The 27,724-nt window shown below is 44.6% G+C and overlaps 1 long non-coding RNA gene across 3 annotated transcripts in view; it reads left to right on the top strand.

The window, feature by feature from the left end:
- Nucleotides 1–1,437: 1,437 nt before the first annotated feature.
- Nucleotides 1,438–27,724, top strand: part of LOC148110083 (uncharacterized) — a 202,159-nt gene continuing 175,872 nt past the window's right edge. For all 3 annotated transcript variants that reach the window (XR_015724500.1, XR_015724499.1, XR_015724502.1), the window contains exons 1-3: nucleotides 1,438–1,538; nucleotides 2,606–2,794; nucleotides 4,316–4,407. This is a non-coding gene — a long non-coding RNA (uncharacterized LOC148110083). The remainder of the gene's footprint in view (nucleotides 1,539–2,605; nucleotides 2,795–4,315; nucleotides 4,408–27,724) is intronic.

Genomic DNA, 27,724 nt, shown 5'->3' with positions numbered 1-27,724 from the left:
ACACACACACACAACCAACCAAACAAACCAGCAAACAAACAGAAGGGTCTCCACGAGAAAGTTAAAACATGCTAAGCTTCTTTGACTCTTAGAAGCAGAATCTCTGGTAACCTCACAGTGCCTGGGCTCAGGGGTGACAACAAAGGTAGACACCCACCCACCCTGACAGAATCAGGGATCCCACGTGGCAGGCCCGCTCGATGCAAACAGAATTTTACAGCATATACCCAGGATCTGGAGAGGGACTCGGGAGGGCTGGTTTTCTTTATTGCCACCCTCTCCCTTTTTTCTGCCCTGTATTTTCGTTTTTTCTCATTTCTATCCCATAGAGTCAACTCTGAAGCTGTTGAAAGAGGATTTGCCTGTTGCTCCCGGCAGACACCTGGTTGTCCTTAACCACAATCAGCTTTACTTAAACCCATGGCTGCCTTCGAAAGGGTAAGCCTGAGGCGGGGTGTGGGGAGAAAAAGGGGAAAAAAGTGTTAAACAGCATGCAGACAGTAGGTAGGCAACTTGGAAGTTTTTACAACGGGAGATGCTGACTCCCCAGCAGCAAGTCGTGGAAGATGTACTGTAAAGGGGACCTAGACTTGAGTGAATCGTGAGTAGTAATCATTGAATGGGACAAGTACACCTGGGCAGGTACTTTAGCAAGGCTTAAACAGTGTGGCCTGTGTGCCTTCTATAGTGTTTATTACATTTCTTTTATAGAAATCCCCAGTATATTAAAAAATTATTTTGTATGCATGCAAGCTTATGATCTTTTCCATGCATGCTCTGATGTTATATGATTTATAAGAAATACAAATTTTTGATGATTCAGATGACCAAGATATATTTCTCATAGATATTTGGTCTTCATTCACAGTCCCTGACTCACAGTTCCCCAAACCCTTGAAATTTCCTAAGTGTGGAGAGCCCTAAAGGCATCTCTTGCTATGTTAATGAGGTGACTTTCAGGGGCGCCTGGGTGGCTCAGTCCTTAAGCGTTAAGCTTCTGCCTTCTGCTCAGGGCATGATCTCGCCATTCTGGGATCGAGCCCCGCATCAGGCTCCTCGGTTGGGAGCCTGCTTCTTCATCTCCCACTCCCCCTGCTTGTGTTCCCTCTCTCACTGGCTGTCTCTCTCTCCGTCAAATAAATAAATAAAATCTTTAAAAATGTATATATATAATGAGGTGACTTTCAGAAAGTACCTGAGGGTGGGTTTGGTTGCCAGTGGAGCCAATTACGGGATTTCAGTCTCACACCCTTACCTCCAGGGCTGGAGTTCAAGCATCGTTGGCTAATGATTTAATGAATCCGGCCTGTGTAATAAAGCCTCTGTGAAAACGCGAAAGGACCGGGTTTGACGAGCTTTCGGGTTTGGCGAGCTTCCGGCCTTGGCGAGCTTCCGGGTTAGAGAGTTTACGGTGCGCCCAGGAGAAGGGCGAGTGCGGAGAGCTCTCCGCCCCCCCCCGCCCCCCCGCGGCGTGCCCTGTGCATGTCTTCCATCTGGCTGTTTCTGAGTTATGTCGTCAACAGTAAACCCGTGGCCTAGTGAGTAAAATGTTTTCTTAGTTGTTCGAGCTACTCTAGCAAATTAGTAAGATCCTAGGAGGAGGTCATGGGAAGCTCGGAGCTATAGCTGTTCCGTCAGAGGTACAAGCAGTGACCTGGAATTGTGACTGGTATATCCTGAGTTAGAAAGCGTTTGGGAACCTTCGACTTTGTAGCTGGTTGGTCAGAAACACAGGTTACAACCTGGGCTTTTGGTTGGTATGGGTGGACTGTGACCTATCTCTTCGTATATAGTATCAGAATGGAGTTGAATTGTAGCTCGCCGGGCCGACTCTGGAGCCTTGCCGGGGTGGCGGTGCTGGAGAAGCCCAATTGGAATCTGGTCCCATTACATGCAAATGCTCAGATAATGGCAAGGATGGAATCCATGCTAACTGTGCCTACATACTTGGTATAAGACTAAGCATTTTACTTGCCATATCTCAATTTATTTTCACAACGATACTATAGGAAAATGCCCTCTTAGGATGCTTATTTCTGAAATATAAAATCCCCTCATTTAGCTGATAAGAAAACTTAGGATGACTTGCTCGATGTCACATGTTAGCCAGTAAGTGGTGGCTTAGTGGGGACTCAATCCTAAGATTTCTGGTTCCAATACCATTTTCTTAATCTTTACCCAACACTGCTCTCAGAGCACATCTGAAGACCTACTTTATCTGAACATCAGATTTTTCAGTTTAATGAGATTGCATGATATCATCTCCCAGTTCTGAAATGATCTGATAAATAAAGCCGTGCTAACTTAGCAGGAAAAAATGAGTGTTCCTCAGCCCTTTCCCATCAGCTTATTGAAAACCCTGACAATTCCAAGATGTGGAAGAGCAGCAGACAACTCTAATCTTCATTAAGTGGGAGTTCAAGATGTACAACCAGCTCTCAATCTTGTGGTTAGAACTCCAGATGTATTTGAATAAGTATATCCATGAATTCCTCATGTATCTGGTAAATCTTAGAATGTCTGCCTAGCTACCTCAAGAAAAGAACCCCTCTCTAGATTCCATATGTCAGCTACAAGCCTTGTCTTTCTGTGCCCCTTCTAACAGGAAGCTCCTCATATGAGTGGTCTCAACTTGCTACTCTTGTCTCCCATTTATTCCTCACCCTACTCCAACTGACTTTGACTCCATACATCCAAAGAAATCTCTCTTGTCAAGATCACCCACAAGCTCCTTGATGTTCTTCATCTGGCAAGGCCTAAAAACAAATTGTAGCACCATGAGACAGAAGAACAGGTAAGAAGAACCAGAATGTACATATCGAAACAACAAGTTATGCGCTATCTTTACTGAAACTCTTAAGCTAAATGCAAAAGGTAAATGCACATCATTAAACATACACATCCTTTAAACAGATATACATTATTTTTTTTAAAGGTTTTATTTATTTGACAGAGAGTGAGCAAGCACAAGCAGTGGGAGCAGTAGAAGGAGAGGGAGAAGCAGGCTCCTCGCTGAGCACGGAGCCCCATGCAGAGCTCCAGTAGTGTGGGATCACGACCCCAGTCAAAGGCAGACCCTCAACCATCTGAGTCACCCAGGCACCCAGATATACAGTATTTTCCAGAAACTCGTATTAACACGGAAGTTTCTTTGCCTTACTACACTTACTATGTTAAAGAAAATGGGTAGTTTAGAATTCATTTAAACAAATGCACCCTCCGATTTCACTATTAGTATGTATTACTCTAACATTCACTGAAGTTCGATTAAATTTATCAAGGCTGCCTAAGCTAAATAAGATTCCAACATTTTGTAGCCATGAAGCTCATCTGAATTACCTTCTTTCCTCATATTCAGGTAGGAAAACAGGTTAGAAGGTTAATGATTCACCTGCCATTACACAGCTGGTCTTGGTAGACATGTGACTAGAAGACAAGTTTCAGAGTTGAGAGCCAGAGTCCCTCAGTAATACCATGGTCCTTTGATATATTTCAAAACAGGAGTAGATTTGACAATCAGATATGCCTTTTATAAGTCAATAAGTGATACCAAGAAAATACTCAAAAAGGAGAAATGAGAATCTCTCCTCTTTAACTCAGCTATTCCCAACCCAGTGTTTTGGCTACTTGGGAAGTAGTCCCAAGTCATTTTTTAGATAGGTTAACTACAGTAATTGGGTTTGCCAATGTTTTACCATTTCAAAAATTAGATTAACTCAAGGTTGTACCATTAATAACCACTTTTATTCAATTGCATTCTGATAGCCTCTCATGAGTAACTAGCAAATAAATAGGAGGTGGAGTTAAAGCTAGTATACCAGGAACTTGGCCTAACATGTAGCATGTTATAGTGATGCCTGGCCTGCCATTTGTCTTCCCCAGTGAAAATGGAATGTGCACTTGTCATTGTCATCATAATGTTCCACAATGCAGTGGTTTATTGATGGACAATAGGTAGCTTAGATGTTTCTTAAAAGACATTCTCATACTCCTTAGCTTTTCTTAACAGTAAGCACATTAAATATTGGCAGAGAATCCTTCTACAACAGGAAAGGGTAGAACCAAATTTTCCTAAATGCTCTTGGTTGGGGGACCAGTAAGGGGCATAGCTTTTCAACCAAATCCCATGCATCTGGCCGTGAGCCAGATGAGCCAGCTACTGGCAGATTGGACCACACTAGTAAGATGAAGAGATGCTTTCTTTAGACTGAAGAGATTAGTTGTATAAGTAACACTGAACTTTTCTTGTTCACTTGAAACATGGCACTATGCTTAGAATGGGGTTGGTATATCCTTGACCAAAATCTTGTTTTAGGTTCTGAAATTAGCAACAACAGGAAAAAGGGGAGAAAGCTACCCTCCTCCATTCCCTGAAGGCCAGAACAGCAGGTGCGCCTATTTTCAGAGGTAAGTGAAATATTTGCCAAATCATTTGGCACATATCAACTCAAAATGTGCCAAATTACCTGTCAAGGCTAAACAGCCTTTTTAAAAGAAAGATAAATGCCCTTCAATACATATTTGCATGGATCCACAGTGCCATCCAGTGGCTCATTATGTTGGTCACAAGTGTGCAGGGTTCCAATTGTCTCCTAGGGTTTCTATCCAAGCTGACTAACCTTGCCTTGGCATTGGTTCCTTTGCTACCCAGAGACTTTGGGGCTTGGTAAGGGGCAATGGATGAATTTAAAATGAGCTGGGTTGGAGGAGAGTTGCTCTCAGGTTTGGATAGCATCTCCATGGTGTCCTGATTGGGAGTTGCCTATAGGATTTTCCAAGCAGCAAATGCCCGTGTACCTTCTTCGATTGAATCAGCACCGAGAAACCTACTCAACACCCTCAGATCTTTGTGTTTGGTCCATTGCCTTGCTGACCTTAAGGGGCCTGGGCCAGCCAGAGTATGGCAACCTATTCCATTATAGTTGGGCTTGGTAAACAGTCTTAAGTTAAGCTTTTAATTATCCAATTTTTCTTTTAAAATGCCTTTTTTAAAAGGTTGAATTTCTCTTTAAAAAGAATACAAGGAATTCTGGGCCATAGAGGTTGATGAAAAGTAGATGAAGAGGAAGGAAGGTAGCAAGTAAAGGAGGGAGGAAGAGCAAAGGGAGAGAGGAGACAGACTTGATTATCTTCTGTTCAGACAACTCAAGTGTCACACTGACACTACCTCTTCTAACATCAGTTTCCAGAAACTGGAGAGCAAAGAGGGACTTTGAAGAACAGTAGATCACATGGTGATAGCAGCAGCTATATATTGCCATAAAGAGACAGATTGCTTTTTAGGTAGTAGCTGTGCCATGACAAGCATGGAGCGGGACCAATCAAGTAACAGAACTGCTTCACACACCAGGTTGGCTGTGAAGAGGTCAGAGCTCTTACTGAAGAAACAAGAATCTGAGTGGGAATTGTTGATCAATACAAATAGGAATAGGAATCTTCTGTGATAAATGAAAGGACTTTCCCATTTGTGTTGTGGAAATGGGAGATTCCAGGTTGCCTAGCTCTAGTGTCCCTGGTGCCCATGGTGACATATTTAGACTGACTCATTTGAACTTTGAATCCTTGTAGTGGGAAAATCGTGGTTTTCTGTAATGTTGCATTTGAGCTAGAAAAAGCCTCTTTTAAAAAGTTGAATACAGTTTCTGATCAAAGACTTGGGAGAATGATATTATGAATGTTTTCTGAGGAGCAGAACCTCAGTTGGGAAGAGACATGGGAAAATTTTTTAGAGGAGGTGTGATTAGGCTACTGGCTGCCAGGAATAGCTTGGGTGGCAGGTTGCAAATGATTCCATATTGGAAGAAGTTTTCCTGAAGCATCAGCCGTAGGAGAGAATGATTCTGGTTAGCAGAGATTAAGGAGAGGGTCCTTAAAGTGACAAGGGAGACCTTGTATTCTACTTTAGTCTTTGGACCTACCTAGACACATAAAGATTCCTTGATTACAAATGACAACTATCACTCTAACCAGCTCAAACTAAACAAAAACAGAAACCAGAAAGACCATTCATGCTTGATAGATGTCATCTGGCAAGCACAGACACCTGTGGGCATAAAGCGAAGCCCAGCTGGTCTTCATGGGGCCTGAAGCTTGGGATCCAGGAGTCAGGAACTGAGGTCCTGAGGTCTCTCTCCCTGTCTTTCTCAATCAGTATATATTTATGGAAATGTGTGAATCAAACATAAGAGTTCCATTCCTGTAGAATCTGGTGTTGTAGATTGTCTATATTCCTTCCACCCCTCTATACCTCACTGCTGTCTGTTCTGTTCTAAACAAATGAACTTCCCTGGTTTACTCTTAATCTCAGCTCCCCTCTAACTTCTGCAGGAATGGACTTTGGCTTGCTCTGTTACAGAATCTGCTTCTGATTGCTTATGACCTTTCAGTTTGTGGAGTGTACCAAATAAAACCTCACAATTAGCCATTTCGTGAATTAGTTGGCTTTGGGTTGGGGGTCATCCCTGATCCAGATTATGGGGTACAAATGTGGTAACCCAGGGTGATCTCTTGGTCATTAATGGATGCACTTATTAATGGGATCATTAACAGACAAAGTTCTTAGAAAAATGGACCGTTGTTGGGGGGGGAACCCCCAAATATATCTATGAGTAGATGACCTATTTTATTTCTCTGCATTTATACAAACTTAATTGTTAAACTGTAGAATATGTCCCTGATTAAATCTTCTTTTGGTATCACCAATTTCAAGATGATAGGATCAATTTCTGCCAAAATTTCTATCATTTTCACATCACTAGCCCAGTCTTTGTTGGTCAAAATCGGGAGATAAGTAGAAATTTTCCTTGTTGCTGCCTCTAACTTCTAAACTATGAAATTATCTACAAGACAAGGGAACGATTGACCAGGTAGGTCCTCTGCTTTTAGCAGAATGATACTGTTCACATCTGTGCAGCTAGAGTAAGAAGGATTTGAGCCATCTTCAGCACGTGGCAAATTAGAGGAAAACATCATCCATATTGTAGTCTGAGATTTTAGGAGTCTGTGCCTAGTTTTGAGATTATGGCAATGGTATGTGACAATAAAGGTATTACTTCGGTTTCTCCTTCCTCTTGTTCTGTGGGAAATGTTTTTTGGGCTAAAATTGAGTAAGCATCAATTTTTCGTGGAGAACTAGGCAGAAGGTCCAGTAATGTGTTCAGCCTTTAGATGCCATACTTAGGAGCAGCCTCTGTAAACATCAGTAGTGTGCACATCTTGTTGGCTATGTGAAGGCTGAACTAGGTCATTCTGAAATGAAAGTAGACCATATTTAGGAAGTAGAATCATGGACAACTGCCAGCAAACTCTTCAATATTAGGGATCTTCTATTTTAAATTCACAAATACAGTCAGACATCCACCACGACAATCAACTTGTCACATTGGTACAGCTGCTAGACATCTGTCTGATTCCTGGCAGGATAATTTTCTTCATCAGATTTATCAGAATGGGAAATGATCTGTTCCTGGTGACAGCAGAACCTCCCTTTGCATGGAAAAGTGTAGGGTCACCAGAAGACCACTAGTAATTTGGGCAAGTTTAGGACATTGGAAACAAAGTATTTGTCCTGCTGGTGCTTTCATTCTTGATCAGGCAAGTCTCCAGAGGACTGAATTGAGAAGCCTTTCCTATAAAATATGTGCTTCAAAATACCTGCTTGTACTCTAAAGGATAGAACTTATTTTGCTTATAATTTTATCAGCCATAACCAACTAGAATTTAAAAAGAGCTTTACAAATAGCTCCTACATGAATGATCTCATTGAGTCTCCACAATAACCCTGTGAGATAGAGCGCTTCTTATTGCTGCGATTGAGTATATGAAGATCCTGAAATGCTTGAGAAATTAAATGACTTTCTCAAAGTCCTATGCCTTGTTAGTAAGCAAAGTGATTAGAACTCCTTCCAGGTGTTCTGACTCCTTACCCAACTCTTCACCCCAGTATTTCATTTTCTCTCACATTGAGCAAATCTCCTCTAATAGTTCCTCTTGATCCAAAATGGCTGCTCCAGCGCCTCTCTTCTCATTTGCTTCTCAGCCATAAAAGCAAGATAAATCTGCTTACTTTACATAGGTTAAAATTTAGCCACTTGGCCACATGCAGCATTTAGGTAACCTGTAAAGTGTACCTTTGTGTGTGTGTGTGTGTGTGTGTGTGTGTGTGGACAATCCTGTGCCCTGCTAAAATTCAGGGGGAGTCTATTAGAAGAAGAAATGATTAAATTTGAGGGAAACATGAAGAGTCTGCTACATAGTATCCAGAGAGAATGCCAGCCAAAAATGGCCCCATGGTGAGTCTCATCTGGTGTGATAGAATTTTAAGAGTAATGTTTTCTGGGTTTGATATGGGGTCTTCTAAATGACTTCCAGAAAGCCACCAGGCAGGTCCTTTCCTGAACCACTCGGTTTTTAAAGAATTATAGTATACAGTTGTGTAGCACTTTGGAATTTATGAAATTATATCCCAACTGTTCCATAAACATTTAAGTGAAATGCATGATCTGATTTTAATACAGACTGAACAGGCTCACATTACAGTGGGAGGGGCAGGGCCATGTGAAGACGTGGACGTTGTGCCCCATCCATTTCAGAACAAAATCAAGAGCTTTCATTCTCTAATTTTTTTTCATACCTCTGATCTCCTGTTCCCCCAAAACACTGGAGTTTGAAACTCTTGCTCTTGGACCTCACTGGGAAACAAAGGTACATCACAGGACCTTCAACATTGTTCTGATGGTAGGGCAGTTTTGAAAGAGCAATCCAGTAGGCCAACAGAGAAAGCCTAATGAATGATGAAGGGCCAAGAGAGGTGGACGCCGAGGAAACAATCTATTTCATGGAAGAACTGAGCACAAGGAGGCAAGTGCACAGCTCATGATGGTGGGTGACATAACGTGTTTCCCCCCCCCCCCCCCCCCCCGGGCTGCTTTCACCTTTCTGTGGCAATTTTATTTCTCTCAGGTCACTTAAATTCACTCTCCCTTTTATTGTGATTGCCGTCTTTTCAGTGGATTTTAAATAATCTGGCCTTGCATCTTTTAAGTAGGTCTATACTGGCACCCCTTTAGTGGCAACTTTGTGTGTGTACACGTATATAAAAAAAAATCTTACAGCATGTCCTCTGGATTTGTTCAGAGTTAAGAATACTGTGTTCCTTTTGGGGGGAGTTTCTTGGGCAGCCCTGGTGACCAAGCAAAGGAGCGGTGGGTGAGAAGAAATTCCTCCTGCTTCATTGCCAAGAGCCCTAGCCTGCCATTTCACAAAGCCTTGCCTTTCTCACTCAGCAGAGTAAAGCAACAGCCCCCCAGGGCAATCTTGTAATTATACATAGCTCTGCTCTTACAAGGCGGTATGCAGATTGAGATCATTTATCAACTCTTCACTTACCTAGGATGATTATTTTAAATACAGTAAAATTTGCTACCAAAAAAAAAATTGTTCCTCCACCGAATTCATTTGGTCTGAATATGGTTATATCTGAGTATACAGCTCAGCGTCCAGACAGAAATAAATGCTTTTCACCAGCCCTTTCTTATTCCAGAGCATAGATATCGTTTGTTTCTAGTGTGTTGCCATCAGTGAACCACCCTTGCTCATTGTTTGAGCTCTGGAATGCTTTAGAACCTCCTGTCTCATGAGTTTCACATGTGCTGAAAAGCCCTTTGCTCCATCTTTCTCCATGAATAATGATGCTAGCAAGAAAGCCTCTTTATAGGACCATAGAGATCACATGCTTGAAGATCATGTGTCCCAGATCATCAGATTACATGCATTCCGGTCAGGTGGGCTGGGAGTGAAGGACCCCTCCTCCCAGGCTTAGGAACCAGGTCCCCCCATGGCTACTAGCCTCCATTGTGGCCTTTTCTTATAGAATGACACAAGGTGATGTGTTATTGTCAGGGATCTTGGGGTATCTGACTTTCTCTAGACTTCTGGTTCCCCATATTATAGTTTGGCTTACCATACTGTCCCAACCCCAGGAACAGGCCTCTAGCTTTGGGCTTTCTCCTTAGTTTTGACAGTTTTTCTATTTAGTCCCTGGTCCCCTGTAAGACAGGACCACACCAAAACCTTCCCTTGTTAGAAAACCAGGATGCTGTGGTCTTCCTGCCAGTGTTCCAGGGCTGGAGTCCTCCCATTCAATCGCAGATGCCCAGAGAACCGGGGCCTGGTCTTTGGGGTACTGAACCTCAATTGCCATAAGAAGGACAATAGCTGATGTTTGCTGAATGTACGTACGAGGCCCTATGCTAAGATTTGTTCTGCTGGTGACATAGGGTCCTACATGTATTGGTTTTCATCTTCACTTACCGTAAACATAAGTAATACTGTGGTCAAGTGGTATCCCCTGTGCATTTAACTTAGGCTAATTCAAGAATGCATGTTCTCTCAAAAACTAAGAGAGATAAGCCCTTATCCATCCATAATTCTTATATATTCTATTTATATATTTTTATGTACTCTCTGTGTTATATATTTATAAACACATATTTGGTTATATTAAAAACTGTAGGCCTAGGGCCAACTATTGCTGAACAACTCCCGAATTTCTAGACAGCCTTTTTGGACTGTCTACTCAGCTATGTCAAGGTCCCACCCCACTTAGCCTGGTCCACCAGGCAAATGTCCCCAAGTTCTTGCTCACACATTTTTGTACCAAATCCATAGCATGATGGATGTGTGATGCCCGAGGCACTAGATGACCACATGCTAGCAAGAGCATCATCTTATTTGATCCACTGAGTAAAGCGGTGAAAGATCCTTACATCACTTAGTTGAGGCACCACCTTTTTAAGTGGCTCTGAACAGAGGGAAATGGTCAGCATTTTGCAGCTAACTATAAAGAAGCACCATTTGAATGCTTTACTGGGAGATCCAGAATATTAATGACTCCTATCTTCATTCTGTTCTGAGTTTGAGCAAATCACCTAACCCTTCTGGGACTCCTTTCCATTCCTGTGTACTGAGGTGGTTGAACCAGATGATCTTTCTTGTCTCTTCCAGGGCTAACACCTTGTAGTTCTTTCCACAAAAAAAGATTTTTTTCCACTAGGCATCCAGCTCTTGCCATTGCCCTAAGTCAGGCCCAACGCATTCTAGAGAGCTTTAGTGCACAACTTGATGGGAAGTTTTCCGGTCAGCACTGGTGGTTCTTCCACCACATCCTGAAGTCATTACCTGCTGTGCTCCCAGTGACATCAGGGGTCTTCCACACTGTAGGGGACCCTATCTGGCATGAAGGCTATGGTGGGTGTCAGTGGAGAAAATGACCTCTTTCCTGTCAAGGGGACCTGGCATGTGTCTTCATATATTTTGATTCATTTATTTCGCATCTCTTTGCATAAATCCAGAAGTGAGAAAGAGGGAGGGAGGGAGAGAGGGAGGAAGGCAGACCACAGAAAGATTAAATGTTATAGAAGGTCAGTTTGAGTTTGCTTCTGGGTATGAGAGAACTTCACAATGGAAAGATTATGAATCAGGTGTCGAGCATTTCATCTGGAAAAACCTCCGACTATTTAAGGCCAGGCACCCCACACAGAGAGCACTTGAATCTGGGCTTCCTCTTCTGTAACTCACACCCAGGTAACGTGGGTGAGTCTGAAGACAAAACTCGATAGGACCATTTACTTGCTGTCTGCATCCACGCTGCTCTGGGACCAGATGTTTTCTGACTTCTCTGAACTAACACATTTCATCAAACTGACTTGATGTGCTGCTCTGCCCAGCCGTTAGCAGACCATCTCCCGGGACTGCCTAAAAGCAGATTACCCTCGTGCTCCTTTTGAATTTGCATCCAGATGAAATCCAGTTCAAGGAAACAGCAGGGCAGCCTTAAAAGGGAAAAGCAAAGAGATTTTACCAGACAGCAACCAGCTCCATGAGGCGCAAAGAAGGAGAAGAAGAGGGAATTGGCCACTGCTTTGGCTGACACGAAGGGATTGCTCAGGACCAAGAGGCCAGCCAGCCACCTGCTGCGCACAGTGGCCAGTCCCCCTGGCATCTCCCCCTGGGGTCTCTCTGGATGCTTCCCTCCTTCCCCAAACTCACGGAGACTAGAAATCCTTTCTCTTTCTCCCTGTTCCCATTCTCTTAGGGTGCTGTCTGCTGGTAGACTCAAGGAGCTAGAACATCCCCTCTGGACTGAAAGTTCCTGGAGAGCAGGGATTACTTGGGAATCCCTGGGTAACTTCTAACTGAATATCAGTTAATAGAGATACAGGTAATTGAAAAAAATGTAACTACATATTAATATAATCCATATATATGGATATCTTGCCTCGTGCCTGGAACATAGTAAGGACTTGATCACTCTTTGGTAAAACAAAGAATGGAGGGGTAAGTGAGATGTGCGCTCAGTCAGTTTCTAATCTCCTTGCTGTTCTCTCATCCTCTGTGCTTTTTTTCTTTCCTGAAAGGGATAATTTACTGAAAAGGAAAAAAGAATCCTAAAATAAAGGGTGCGTGACTTCTGTCTCGTCCGCTCAGTCTGCCGTAACAAAGTACCCTTGGCTGGGTAGCTTCGGCACAGAGAGAGGCTTTCTCACAGTTCCAGGGGCTGGTAGCCCAAGATCAGGGTGCCGGCATGGTTGGGTGGTGGTGAGGGCCCTCTTCCTGACTTGGAGAAGGCCACCTTGGAGTGTGCTCACGGGCCCTGTGCTCTCTGCCTTCAAAGGAAGAGAGAGAGCTTGAATCTTTTCTTAGAAGGTGCGCTAATCCCATCACGGGGGCCCACCCTCATGATTTTTCAACCTGATCACCTCCCAAAGGCCCCATCTCCAAATACCATCACATTGGCGGTTAGGACTTCAATATCTGAATCTGGGGGAGAAACAGACACTCTTTTTTTTTTTTTTTTAAGATTTTATTTATTTATTCTACAGAGATAGAGACAGCCAGCGAGAGAGGGAACACAAGCAGGGGGAGTGGGAGAGGAAGAAGCAGGCTCATAGTGGAGGAGCCTGATGCAGGGCTCGATCCCATAACGCCGGGATCACGCCCTGAGCCGAAGGCAGATGCTTAACCACTGTGCCACCCAGGCGCCCCAGACACTCTTTCTGAACAACTTCTCAGCCTCCGTCAAATTTGGTGGTAGCCTCACTGCCACTTTCCAGCTGCTGCTCCGCTTTTGCTCATCTCTAGCATTTGAGGAGTGCAAATCGAACCCACAGGGAGGGGCAGCGTGCTCTGTGCAGCAATTACCTTCTTGAGAGTGTCTCTCCACTGGCAGATTAGAAGTTCAAAAAGACGCCACTCATTGCTGCCCTGAATAGAATTGTGGCAGCTGATAAGGCAAGGCAGCTCTGGGGTCTGCAGCTGGAGGCTGGTTAGGGAAGGGCTGGGAGCTGCTCCTGGTTCCCCAGCATCCCTGGGCACACAATCTGGTGGATTATTGACAACGCCAAGTGATGTGGATGGCATTTATTAGTTTTCAATAGCTGCTATAAAATGAACTTCATGCCATCTGCAAAATTAGGATTCAGAAGCAGCTCTGGATATTAAAATATTTGTGGCTGCTCCTGCTATTATATAAAATTTTACATTTTATCGGCTCCCCATGGGACTAGGAGTATAAATTAAGATACATATTTAGAAGGCAGTAAATAAACTTAGGAAAGCAGCAGTACAATTAATGAATGGACAGAAAACTGCATATGGGAGGAGAAATAGTTTTTCTACATAGAGAGTCAGGAGCTAAATGGGGTTTAAACGTTCTGTCACTACCATTAAGACAGTAAGAGCAAAAATAATACACTGACATTCATAAGAAAGTTTTTTAGCCAAATGGATAAACAACTCTATAACAGATCCCGCAAGTGATAGACTTCTCCCATCCGGTTGGGCTACAGGACTTGTATCCTATAGTATTCTCTCCAAAAGAGCAACCGTTTTCATCAAAAGAATTCCAAACAAGCCACTCTAAGCCCTTGCTCTAATGCCACCCAATTTTTTAGCATCATTACTACATGTGTCACTTTCTGTTTACCCGCCCTTCCTGCTGAAGACCCAATCACAGCATGATTCAAAGATGCAATAGTAAACCAGGGCAGTCATTCTCTCTACAAAATCCCTAGGCAGGTGGGTTGGACTCATAGCCCCGTCCTGGACAGTCACCTCTTGAATCAGTGGTGCTCACTCTGGTAGTGGCCCTGGGGCAAGACCGCAGGTAAAAGGACAAGCCCCTGGCTCTGGTAAGATTTTGAGGAAACTGCAGTTCTTGCATGTGTCTGGAAAGTTCCCTCCCACATCCCTCCTTCTTCGTGCCCTCAGAGGGAATACATGGAAAAGATGTCTGTCCTCTTTTCCAGCAAGGAAATGCTGTGTCAACCCGTGTTTATTTATGAAGCCTGTGATCAGGTCTGATGCCTCAGAGCGAATGGGGTGGTCGAGTCCGCCTTCATGGGTCAGCGGTCTGGGCCCCATCCCCACCAGGTCAGCACTCTTAACCAAGTCTGGGAGTTGGAACTGCATGGGGAGAGGAGGCAGTGGGTTACAGAGATGAACACTTTCCCGTTGAGGCCACCACTCAGGCTCCCTCTCCCAAATCTGCTCTTTGCTTCTCTTGCCTTCCACATCAATCAAGCCTGGCCTGGGGAAGCAGGGCTCTCTGGATGAGTCTTTGAAATGCTGCTTGTACTAATGGCGGTCAGAGCCTTAGGAGGCCATTCCCTGAAGTATCACTGAACTGAAACATAATCCAAAAGATAGAAGAGGCTTTGTCCTACTGCGTTATATTAGAACAAAAATAATCATGGTAATAGGTTGCCTTCTCCTTGATACCTTTCTTTCAGTAATATCAAGCAATTTGTACGCAAGTAATTAAGAAAACTCTCCTTTGTGTTAAGTTGCTAATTTAGCTCCCATTTTAAGGAGAGACAGAAAGAGGCTTAATGATTTTCCCCAGGGAAGAGCCAGAGTAGGTAGCAGCAACATTGGGTATGCAGTGATTTGTGGCGTAAGATCTCTCCCTGTTCGTCTCTAATCCCCAATATTGGGCTCACAAAATTGCTTCGGAGCAGGGTTGGTCTTCAGTCTCTTGGGTGGTGTTGCTGTGTTCTATTCAAGAGCTGCCTGGTTCTGCTGGGGAGGCAGCTGCATTTCATAGCTGTTGGTGAATATTTTTGTACTCTCCTTTCATCACATGATGTATATCATTCCCTTCGCTGGCATTTCCAGTCACCGAGAGCAGCAGAGCCACGGAATGAATTGGAGCACTGTAATTTTTCCCCCTCATTGATTTGGGGGGAGGGAGCGAGGGGGTAGAGAGGGGAATGGCTAAGGTGGGATGGTCTTTCAAATCTCCCTCGCAGCACGATCCTGTTTCTTATATTCCAGCTCCTTCTACTCCATTGGCCTGCCTTCCGCCAGTCTCCTTAGCTGGTCCAGGCTACTTCTCCCCTCTGAAAGCCAGGGTCTTCAGAGACCCGGGGGGTACCATGAACCTGAGTAGCCAGGGTGCAGGGTCCCAGACTCAGCCGGCCTGTGCTCTTACCCCTTCCTGCTCCTGAGCTAGGCCGTTGGTCTGAAAGAAGTTGGGGGTGGGGAGTAGGGAGGGTCATTCAGTATTAGAGATGGCACTGTTCCATAGTACTGGTCATTATTTGTAATTAGCCTTTTCATGTTGAAATGCTGTGTATGGATGGCACTGTTGCTGCTGCAAGGTATGTCATTAAATTTCTATCTCGTTCACATGAAATTTAAGCTGACAAAGGGGAAAAGACGAGATTGCTTTTAAATGCATTTTTCACTCTGAGGCCGACCACGAACTTGGAGAGTTTGGGGTGGAGGTATAAAATTTCTCGTGAAATAGACATAACTTGGAGGTAGAAGACAGAATTTATAGTTGCTATTAAAACGGTTGCGGGGGTTCTTGAAGGTAACTGTGAGTTGTGTTCTTAAATATCTTCAATAATTATAGCAGTAATTAGCACAGGTAGGCACACATGAAAGTGTAACATGCACGTAGATAAATATACTGGCAACTATATCAATAAAACACTTGCAAACATAAATTACTATATAAATGCTAATTAATTACATAAGCAGGCATACCGGATGGGATGGTTATTCATATTACTGCAAAGATAAACAGGCAAACAGGCAGTGCATTTGTTTGAGAACCTGGCTTCTTGCCTCCCTACGCCAGCCTCCTGCGGTGGTTAGCCCTGGTCAGGGAAGGTGGAGACCCTGCCTCCACTGTCCACCCACACAGCCACTAGCCCCATGTGGCTGACGAGCACTTCAGATGTTGCTAGTTCCAGATGAGACATGCAGCAAGTATAAAACAGCAGATTTGGAAGGCTTAGTTTGGGTGGCGGGGTGATGGGGGGGAGTGGAAGGGACTGAGACAATGTAGCGTATCTCCTTAATAATTTTTATATTGATTACAAATGGAAATAATAATATTTGGATAACTTGAGTTCAACAAAATGTATTATTAAGATTTATTTTACCTGTTTAATTTTACTTGTTTAACATGGCCACTAGAAAATTAAAAATGATATTTGTGGCTCACGCTTGGGGCTTGAAGTATGTTTTTTTTTTTAATCTAGGTCATTTTATTCAATAAAATTTTATAAAACTCAGTGCCTCAGCCACACCCAGAGAAAGCTCACTCGCAGGCAGAGAGAAGGGTTGGACTCAGAGAAGGGTGGCTGGTTGGGCACGGGAGTAGGTGTGTGCTCACGGGGCTTTGTGGAAAGACCACACCTTTGCTTTCCCCCCCGAGTGTGCCCTGCCCAGGGAGTAATAGCAATGCACTCAGGACATGCTGAGCACTGGAATGGCGGTCTCAGCAGTCCCAGCTGAGAGCCAGCCCACCCTGGTCATTCATGCAGGGTCAGCATCCCTGGCAGTGTCATGCAGGCAGCCAGGCTTGGGGTCCCTCACCAGGTGCCCCAGGAGCCAGTGGCACCTACCCTCGGCAGAGGGCCCCTGATGCCACCTTGGTTCATGTCAGGCTGGGATGGAGCTCCCGGGGACCCTGGGCACCCCCTTCCTGTGGAGTCTGGCTCTGCTGAAGGGCACACTCTTCTAAAGTGATGAGACCCCAACACGCACCAGTGGGCACAGGACAGGTTTGCTTCAGGGATCCCAGGAAACTGACTTGGGATTTGAGAAACATCCCCACAAAATAGTTCTGGTTGCCAGTACCAAACCAAACCGGTAAGAAAATGTACAATTCCTCCTAAAAATACAAAGTACTCCCATTTTAGCAAACGTCACTATTAAACAAGGTCATTTTTGGGTTATGTGAAATGGAAATTTTTTTCCTCGGCATTGTGCTGTATTGCCCATTTTGCTGTAAGGGAGTTGAAGCGCGGTTTTATTGGGTGCTCTTGCTCTGGACTGTTGAACCGGTTTGCACGGCAGAGCAAGGCAGAGAGGAGGGCACCACCAGGCTCCCTGGGCCACGTCCTGCGGCTGTAACTCTCCTGCCTGTGAAACAGAAGGGAGAATAAACTGAGGCTCCTTCTCCATGCTGGGAAGGGTGGTGCTGAACCACGGAGGCAGGCAACCCTCAGCACCCCGGGATGACCACCTTTGTGGGCACCAGACACTTAGTGATATAAAGAGGTTCGATATTGAGGCTGCTTATCTGCAAGAGGAAGCAAACGGTGGGATTCTCCTTTGGCATTTTGGTAGACACATGTCTTACTGCCAGACCTGCCAGCTAATTATTCCTGAGGGAGGAAAGGGGTGGGAGCAGGCCTGGGGTGGGGGTTGACCTTAGAGTGGGAAAAAGAAGTACCAGTTAGGTGTAACTTCTGCAATAGTTCGCCTCAGAATTCTCCACATACTGGGCTTTCAAGGCACCTATGTGTCCTGATTTGTCTTGAAGAGGACTTGCAAGAATTCATTCATAAATTATATGACCTGTTATAGTGTTTAATTGTTGGATGAATGTTGATAGTCGTGAACTCTGGGTTATGGTGCTGTAGTCTGGGCTGGGTTCCTGAAAGCACTTGAATTCTTATTTGCATGTTATTTGCATAAGCTTACATACTAACTTCAGAAGGCTGTAACTCTATGCACAATTAAATTAGATTAATTAGGTTGCAACACCCTACAATTGTGTGCAAATCTGATACTCGAAGATTAATGCATTTGCCCAATATAAGAGAGTTATAAACCATTAAATGTCATTTAAACTCAGGAACCATGAATACACAAACTACATGGAACTGGAAATATGCCTCTCCTTACAACAGCCCCTGTGGGTCACTAGGTATAGGAGACGATTTTTAAATGTCCCACCTTTCTTAGAGATGTTTATCTTTCCAAGCACTTAGTGCTCACCTGCTCCGATCTCACCCTGACCCAGGTTGAGCAATAAGGGATGTAAGGCCCAGAGAGGAAATGGTTTTGTCCAAGATAACAGAACCACTGGCAGCTAAGCCAGAACTCAAGTGCCCCCAGCCAGACCCACTTCTCACAGAGGTGGTACTCGGGCCTCCAGGCCTGGGGGAGCCTCACATACTCTAGGGCTGGACATGGAAATGTCACAAATCAAGCCGGCAAACGAGTGTGTCAGACACACCTTCCTAACAGCCTGGCCGGTCAGGCTCCGTGCTGCAATTGTGGGATTTTTCCGAGTACCCAGAGTGGGACCCAGAGGGGAGATGCGTGCTCTGGAAGGGCGTGTGCCCTTGGCCCTGAGGACCACTGTCCCTTGGCGGAGTTGGAGGCTGGAAGAGTGCCAGAGCTGGGTCTTCAGAAGCACAGCCCAGCAGGGCACCCCTGCCAGCGTTTAGTGGGACTCCCTCCAGCCTAACTCCCAGTCCTTCATGTTATTTTCTATGCCACCACACTTCTGTCTGCACAATTTAATGGACATATAGCCCTCTTGTACTGCGATAATAACAAATTCCTGGCAAGGGGAGAAGTTCTTGCATCTCAGGAAATAACAAGAACAAAAAGCTGAAGTGCTCATTTCCTTGGAGCATTCAGATTTCATTGCTTGTCCTCTGTCACCCTACAAGTATGTGCACACGCACACACACAGTCATGCACACACACGCACGCACACAAATGCACTGAGACGTATACACACACACCTGAGCAACCCTTCAAGTAAAGTCAGGGATTCTCCCTTCGGCATAGTAATCAAAGTCTTTCCCATCATTTGTTTGTTTGTTTGTATTGACTCACTAGCACTATACTGATTTGCATATTGTTTTCATAAATTTGCATAGTGCATTTGCCGGGGCCCTCTCCCTTGAGCATCCCACACTGCTCTGGAAGTGTGGCCAGCTTTCCCTGTGTTGTAAAGGAACACAAAGGAATGCTTGCTTTCCGCAAGTATCTGTCACAATGAAGGTTTAAATGCTACAGAACGTAGAAGGATTTTGTTTTAATTAAAGTACCATTGTGAGGAATTTTTGTAAAGCTATCATTTTTTGACTCTGGTCACTGAGCAGCGTAGAAGCAGGAGAGTGAGTTAACAAGGCAGGTTCGAAATGTCCTGCTCTGGGAGGGATATTTTTAAATGATCCATCTGGAACGATGGCTAGAAATCCTCTCAGGATTTCTGTCCTCTTAGCCTCTGAAATGCTGCTGGCCCGGTCATGTGCAGACCACAAGTCCCTGGGTGATGCTGCCGCATCGCTGGGGACCCCAGCCCACCAAGCTCGGCTCAGTGCTTGCTGGCCCCTTAGTGAGGTCTGGACTACCGTGTGAACTGTGTCTGGGCCTGTTCAGGCTCCGGTTTGGGAATAATGACCACACTGTGTATGTATAACCACCTGATCGTAATCATTCAAAAGATTTAAGAGAAAGGTTATCAGCCCCGTACATGCATATGATATTAAGACTCTTGTTGAAAATTAAATCATACGTGCACAGCCCTCACAGTCTCCTACATAATGGCCTGCCCTGTGTGCAGTCCCTGCCTCCTTGTCTCCGACCTAATAAGCCATCCATTTACCTTTGCCATGTTCTTTTTGCCCTTTGACAATGAACTATTCACAGAGTAAAAGGCACCAGAAAGGGATGGGGGAGGGGACCTGATACCTCATCGGTTCTCCAGCCACTGTGCCAGGAACGGCCAAAACAGGAAATGGAGCAAAGGAAATTTACCCAAGGAAGGGGAGAAAGAACTGAAAAGAGAAGAACACAAAGAAAGTGACCTTCCTCAGGGCCATTGCTCTGAGAGCTGATACTACGGATTTCTTTCCTGCGGAGGGGTAGGCAGACCACCACTTGGGACTTGGCTAAAGGGAACGAGCAGGGAGGGTACAGGAAGGTGGGACAGGACTCCTGGCTTGGCCACAAGGACTATGTGGTCCTACCTAATTTGCTTGGTCTTTCAACCTGACTTTGTGGAACTCTAAAACCGGGATAATAATACTGTAACATCCCTGCTTTATTCAGTGGAGAGGATGAAATCATTTCATGAATTATTTTTGAGAGAAACCTATGTTGGGCATTTGAGGCTGTGTCCTCCACATTTTACTTTGCCTCTCAGAAAGTGACAGGAAAAGGAGCTTGAGCTGTTGGGTATTATTTGTTTCTTTTTTAAAGCCAATCCATTAACATTTCTGTATATTCTAGGGTGTATTCAACCTGCCCTAGGTAAACTGCAGTATACAAAGGCTCTAAGTGCCCTGCCTATTCCAGGCACTCCCCCATCCCCTCAGGGGCCTGCAGCTATGGTCCCAGGATTCAGGGCTGAGGCCTTTGTGAGTGAGCCGAAGAGCGGATCATCAATTTTCAAGTCATTCCCAGAAACATTTCATCTTTGTGAATACAAGCTAATCTGTGTAGAGCAATATATCCCCAAACCATATTCACGTACAAAGGCCATGATGCAGCTGCTCCTGTCAGGTCTTGGACCATCTCCTTCCCTGTGACCAGCTCCAGCGGACACTTCTCCGTTCTCGGTCTGTTTTGATTGTTCAACTAATTTGACCACTTCCTCTTTGCTGGAACACTTCCTTCTCTCGGCTTTTGCCAGACTCCTGCCTCCTGGTTTACCTCACTGGCTCTTTTCCTTCTTCTTGTGTCCACTTCCTCTCTGTGTCACATGGTGATATTCCTCAGAGCTCAGTCCTACCCACCTCCCTCCCTCCTTTCTTTCCTTATCTTGCTTGCTTTTTCTGTGTGTAGTCTCACCCAGCGGCCCTCATCATTTCCTCAAGTCTGGAACCAATATCCTTATTCCATGAGAACCAAGTTTACAACTGCATCTCCTACCTCTCAGAGACCGTATTTACATACCGAACTGCCTATTTGATGTTCTTCACCCAAATGTATCAGAAACATCTCAAATGTTACATTTTTAACATTTGCAAAACAGAACTCTTCATTTCTGGTCCCCCAGTGACTTTCCGCCTCCCCACATCCTCACCCAGCCTCTGAAAACAAAACCATAGGGTCAGTCTTGATTCTCCACTTCCCTAAACTCTCACTGCCCAACCTACCAGCAAATTCTGTAGAATGAACTTGAAAAATGCGTGCCAAATCTGACCATCTTCACCACCATCATTCCAGGCAAGACTTACTTTCATCTCTCACCTGATATCACCATCATTCCAGGCCAGACCACCTTCACTCTCACTTCAATACCCCCCAGACTGGTCTCTCTGCTTGCACTTTTGTCCCCTCCCCCACCAACTCAATTCCTCTTCCACGCAGCAGGGAAGTGAATTATAATGTAAATCAGATCAGCAGGAAGCATACATTGGATCTTGGCATTTCCCCACTCAAAACTCCTGAGTGGCTTTCTATTTCACCTGGAACAAAAATCTAGTTTCTTCAATACACGCTGTGGGACCCTGTCCATCTGTCCCACCTCAGCTGTGCTGGGTCTCCCCTTGCTAAGTGATTGCTAGTCACACTGACCTTCTCCCAGTGCCTCAGAGACCCCCAGCTCTTGCCTGATTCTGGGTCTCCAAATGCAGTTTTTCCCACAACACCGGAGCCCTGGTCTCTTTGACTGGTGTCACTTCACTTTAAATGCCATATCCTCTAGAGGGCTTCTCCAGCAAACTTCTCTAAAGACAGTTTTCCTCAGAACGCCCCCTTTACTTTCCATCTTACCTCTTTCTTTGTGCCTTTATTAAACTTGTCCTCATAGGTGATTTTTTTTTCTGTTGAAAAGTTTCTGATGAAACTTTGGGTTCATCTTTGTCCTTCAGTAAATCGTGAGCCCCATGAGGGCAAGAATGGATCCTGTCTAACTTGTTCCCACTGTATTCTCAATGCTTAGCACAATGGGAATGAATAAATGCAGAATTCAAATCTCAGTAATACTGGCAAGAGTTTCTGTAATCCTTTTCCTCAGAGTTGCAGTTTGATTTTGAGACTTTGGACAGACTTGAGACATCTATTCCTGTAGCATCCTCTCCATGGCCATCTTTGGTAGCTACCAGGCTCTTGTCCGCCACATTCATATGTATGAGAATTTGGCACCAGAGAAAATGTCTGAAGTTGAAATCGCGTATGCCTAGTTTGACTTCTTCATGAAAACACTGCTCCCAAATAGCTTTTTATGGAGACAACCATCAACCCAGCATTCAATTAACCTAAATAGGGCAACTGTATAATTTATTGTCTAAACCATGGTGCTTCTGAGAGTAAAAAGGTACACTTGAAATAATAACTCAAGTACAAGAAGCATAAATTAGGACCATCCTAGGCAAACCAGGACAAGATGCCCTAACGTTAAAAGGCATTGTTGGGGTGCCTGGGTGGCTCAGTTGATTAAGCATCTGCCTTCAGCTCAGGTCATGATCTTGGGGTCCTGGGATCAAGTCCCATGTCAGGCTCCCTGCTCAGTGGGGAGTCTACTTCTCCCTCGTCCCCTCAACTCATGCTCTCTCTTTCTCTCAAATAAATAAAATCTTAAAAAAAAAAAATCATCATTTACTAATGTGGCTCACATCTTCCCCAGAGCTTGCAATTAACCAAGTTAACCTACTGGTTAATCTTAAAATTATATTTCAATGATATGTATTAATAGCCTGCTCCACAAAATGTTTTACCATTTTCTCCACAATTGTGACCTATTCTGTGTGACAACAAATAAGCATGTAAGGGAACACAGTTATAAACAGGTGGGAATCCAGAGGGTTTCTTTTGGGGGAATTTGATAGGCATATTTGAGGAGATACTCAAAGGAGAATCACAGTCCCGTGATAGATGATTTTTTGATAAATTGATAATAAAAGTAATAGTTACTGTTTACTGAGCCCTTATCATATGCCTTATCAAACGTAAAATGAGCTTTACATTTCTAACTGAAGGGATCCTCAGAACAGCACCAGGGAATACTTAGTATTAATGTCCTTATATTACATGTAAGGAAACAGGTTTAGAGGTCTCAACACATTGCCGGAGATCGCAGAAGAGTAAGCAGCAAAGCCAGGCTAACCCCCAGATGGGCCCTTCTCCAAAGCCTGTATTCTCATTCTTGTTTGCCTCGTTTGTTTACCTGACTTACTTTTCTTGTGACCACTTAGATAGATACCATACTCTACTCCTGTCCCCACTGGGATGCTCTTCTTCCATTTGGCCAGGTGGTCCTCTCTGTGCTGTGATGAAACCGTGACAAGGGATTCTCTGGCAGAGCATGCAAGGATTGCTGTATGCTGAGTGCTGCTTGTCTGAGATGAACTAGGGTTGTATGTGAAAAAGATCTCGGATACCCCACAGCCCTTTCCCCTCATTTTATACATGAGATAATCAGAGAAGTGAATTGACTTGCCCAAAGTCACACAGCCTTGTTGTCAAAAGCCAGAACCAGGACCCAGGCCTCCTGATTCCCAGTCTGCAGTGGTATAGACATAATATTTGAAACACAGTATCTTCAGAAAAAGGTTTCTGTGTAAATATTTTATAGACTGTAAAGTAGTACATATTCAGGAAAACAATGTAAATATTTTATAGGCTGCGGCACAACTGTGAAGTTTGGAATTAAGTCAGTGCTTCTGAGCAATGCCACGTGCACGTGGTATGATACAGGGCGCTTGTGTCTGTGGACATCTGTCCCTGAGTTGTGTCTGCATTTTCCAGAGTGGCAGAATTTAGACTGCAGAGCCAGCTGTCTCCCCCACTTCACATTTCCGCTGCACACTGGAGTGCAGCCTACAGGAAAAGGGGCTGAGGAAAGAGATTGCACATCCTTAGGGGTTTTGCAGCTATCTCTAGGGAGAGCAATTTCTGGCCATCCTAAAAGACCCAAACTAGAAAAAGTCAGAGCTAGCCGGACATCCTAGGCCACTCTGGGGTGCCACATCCATGCTGCTGACCAGACAGAAACCACTCCTTCCGCTCAGTGCAAAGGTGAGGGTAACCACCCTGCCACATTAGATACTGGGACCCTGTGCCTCATCCTCCGGCTTAGAAGTGCTTAGAATGATTTTACTCTGGAAGAAATTCCTTTCCTTCTTCTTTTATTCAGGTCTTTCTCCCTCATTCCTACTGCACTAGCCATTTCTCCGTTAGTTACAACGTTGGGCATCAGTGGCCAGCAGGCACAGAGACATTGACCTTCAGCAAAGAAAACAGTACTTCGTTGCCATTAATAATTCTGGGCTGATTCTGCCCTATATAAGTAAAGTGACTATCCACAAGTAATGGCAAAAATCTCTAATAACCGGCAACCACAATGGCCCTCACCTGGCATTTAACACACTTCCCTCCTTGGCCCTCGACATGAGCTTCTCATCTTTCAATGGTGGAAAGGATGCTGCTTGGTCCTGGGGCTCTGCCCAGCTCCTGGCTCACACCTCCTACTCTCTTCTGGGGTCCCTGACTGGTGCATTAAGAAGCACCTGCCTGTCTCAGGCTGTGAAACAGGCTGCTTCCTTCTGGGCACATGTTGGAACTCCAGAGCAGTACACACACAGCTTGGTGACACGCTAGCCCATCTTGCTCTTAATACCTGGACTGTAAGCCTGGGCTCTGTTTTGTGGTGTGGCTCCTGCCCTATTTCAGAAACCAGGGTTCTCCTCCTACTCCCACTCTGGAAACCAGGCCCTACCTTGATCCTTATGATCTGGGTTTTTCTTGATAACCAATCATCAGGAACAGACTTAGGAATTTTTAGAGAAATTTTAGAATTTTAAACACCCTAAATATTAAATAATCTCTTTTTCTGTCATAGAAGTCTCCAGAGAAACAGAAGCAATAGTAGATAAATATAATTTATTGTAGGAATTGGTGCATGTGGTTATGGAGGCCAAGAAGTCTGGCAGGCTGCTATTTGCAAGCTGGAGACCCAGGAAAGCTGGTGGTGTCATTCAGTCCAAGTCTGAAGGCCCGAGGACTAGGAGTTCCAGTGTCTTAAAAAAAACCAGATTCACTGTTCCTCTGCCTTTTTGTTCTATCCAGGCCTTGAGTGGATTGAATAATGTCCCCTACACTGATGAGGGTCATCTTTACTCAGTCTACAGATTCAGATGCTAATCTCTTCCGGAAACACCCTCATAGACGCACTCAGAAATCATGTTGTACCAGCTATCTGGGCATTCCTTAGCCCAGTTAAACTGACACACAAAATAAATCATCACAACTTGCTTCCCTTACTCCCCACCCAATGTCAAATTAAAAATTAAAAATTTCTGGGGGAGCCTGGGTGTCTCAGTCGGTGAAGCATCTACCTTCGGCTCAGGTTGTGATCTCAGGGTCCTGGGATCAAGCCCTGCGTTGGGCTCTCTGTTCGGTGGGGAGTCTGCTTCTGCCTCTCCTTCTCCCTCTGTGCTCTCTCTCTCTCAAATAAATAAATAAAATCTTAAAAATTTAAAAAAATTCTATATCATAAAGTTTTGGAAAGGATAGAAAATTCACACATATACCCGAGTTAAGATATCTTCTTCCTAGATTTTCTGTTCTTCTTGATCTGTGTGTATTTGGCCCTCAGCATGAAACGTAAGGAGCTAAGTTAGTAGCTTCTGCTTACAGGTCCTGTTAATGAGCGTACTGGTTACATTTATATTAGCACTCCACTCTTGACCTCGTAATAATTCTGAAATAAACTATAATGGAATTGCATCTTTTATGTATCAGAACAATTTACGTGTGTATTAACACCAGCAAACTACAGAGGCTTATTCAGAAGCCACTCACAGGCACTCAGAACTGAAAGGCGTACACGTTCAGGTGTTAGAGTTGCTGTGCATAAATGCATGGGTGCTGCTTCCCTCGCCATGGAAGGGACTGGAACTTCCACAGCTGTGGGTGGCAGCCACTTTCAGAGGTCCTTGCTTCTTCCCCTTCCTTGGGTAAATGCTGCTTTTCCTGGCCTCTAGAGTGTAGTCAGCTCTTGGTTCTTATTCAACGTTAACCAGCCTGTGGCTGAACCATGGGGGAAAAGTTATGGTTAGTAGATGAATGAAAATAAAAATTTAACTGGGTATAATTTAACAAAAATATCTACATTTTAGAGGAAAACTGCTTGAAAGTATATACCGAAGATGCAAGGCCAATGTCACCCAGCCAACTGTAAACACTCCCAGGGGCTAAACCCCCCCCCCCCCCCCCCCCCCCGGTCCTCCATACACACAGGGAGGGAAGGAACACAGATCCAACCAGCAGCTTTTAATGTAGTGCTAGAACACTGTGGGGCCAAGGTTGCGGGGAACGACCAGGGAGGGAAAGCCACTGAAGGAGCTGACATTAAGAAGGTGGGTAATTTACCTTCCGAGATGGTGGCTTGACTGTGATGCATGGGACCTGGGGTGTGAGACACCGCGCGGTGACACCTCACGCAGTCGGCTGGCGGAGGAGCCCTGAATGATTGTCGTCGTGGCAAGTAGAGGCTGCTAGCGAAAACAGGATCAAGCTGGTGCTGCGCTTTATCACCTCAACCATCTGCTGGATGGCTTAGAAAGCAGAGGACCATTTGCTAAGTGACAACTGATGTCTTTCTATTCTAACGTTCAACAAAAGAAGAACTCTGCCAAGACGCCGACAATGATAGCACACTATTTTGCCACTTACATCAAGCAATTTGTGTGATGTTTTGAATCCCATAAGTATTATTCTTGTGTTATGCTTATACTTTGATAGCATCTGTAGGATGGGAAATGTGTGCCAGAATATTAGATGTCATTTTAAGGAAATTGTTGTTCATCAAACCCATTGTAGACAAAGTTTCACCTGGATTTGTTTGGCTGCCTTTGGGGTTACCTGTAACTTCTTCCCCCTCTCCCGCTCTTACCCGTTCGTGTCCCTTACGTCCAACACCTGCCGGCTGATGGCTTGTGGGTGCCTCTCGTGATGCTGCCGGTGACTTGGATTTGACCTTTGACCTTAGACCTAGGCCACCTGGAGCTCCAAGCAGGTGGTCTGCACATTGCAAAACCTTAGCCAAGTCCTTAGAAATTCCACAGGCCCCTTACATGCCCTGTCTTTGTCTTTGTAACGCAGATGTTTGCTCTGCTATAAATGATGAACTTTGCTTCGGGAGAGGCTGGGTTTTCTTCAGAGTTCTGACGGATATCACTGTTGATCACACACCTGCGCATGCGTGCATGCACACGCACACAGACTCACAAATGATAATCCCTTTATGCAGAGAGTTTGGCTAGATCTCCTCCACGTTTTACCATTGTCTCTGATATGGAGACATCTACGCATGGTTTATAATACCGGATTTATAAGTGACCTGAGGATACGCTTACATTTTACCAAATATGTAAGCTTGCCTTCTTTTCATTCTTCCCCTCTTTTCTTCTTAGAACTTAGATTTCTAGTGATCAAGCCATGGTACTATTTCTAGTGA

The sequence above is a fragment of the Ursus americanus genome, chromosome 5, assembly GCF_024610735.1.
Source record: "Ursus americanus isolate L20-20 chromosome 5, mUrsAme1.1.p, whole genome shotgun sequence".
Taxonomy (NCBI): Eukaryota; Metazoa; Chordata; class Mammalia; order Carnivora; family Ursidae; genus Ursus; species Ursus americanus.
Note: the sequence above shows the minus strand (reverse complement) of the source record. Positions and strands in the feature narration are given on the sequence as shown.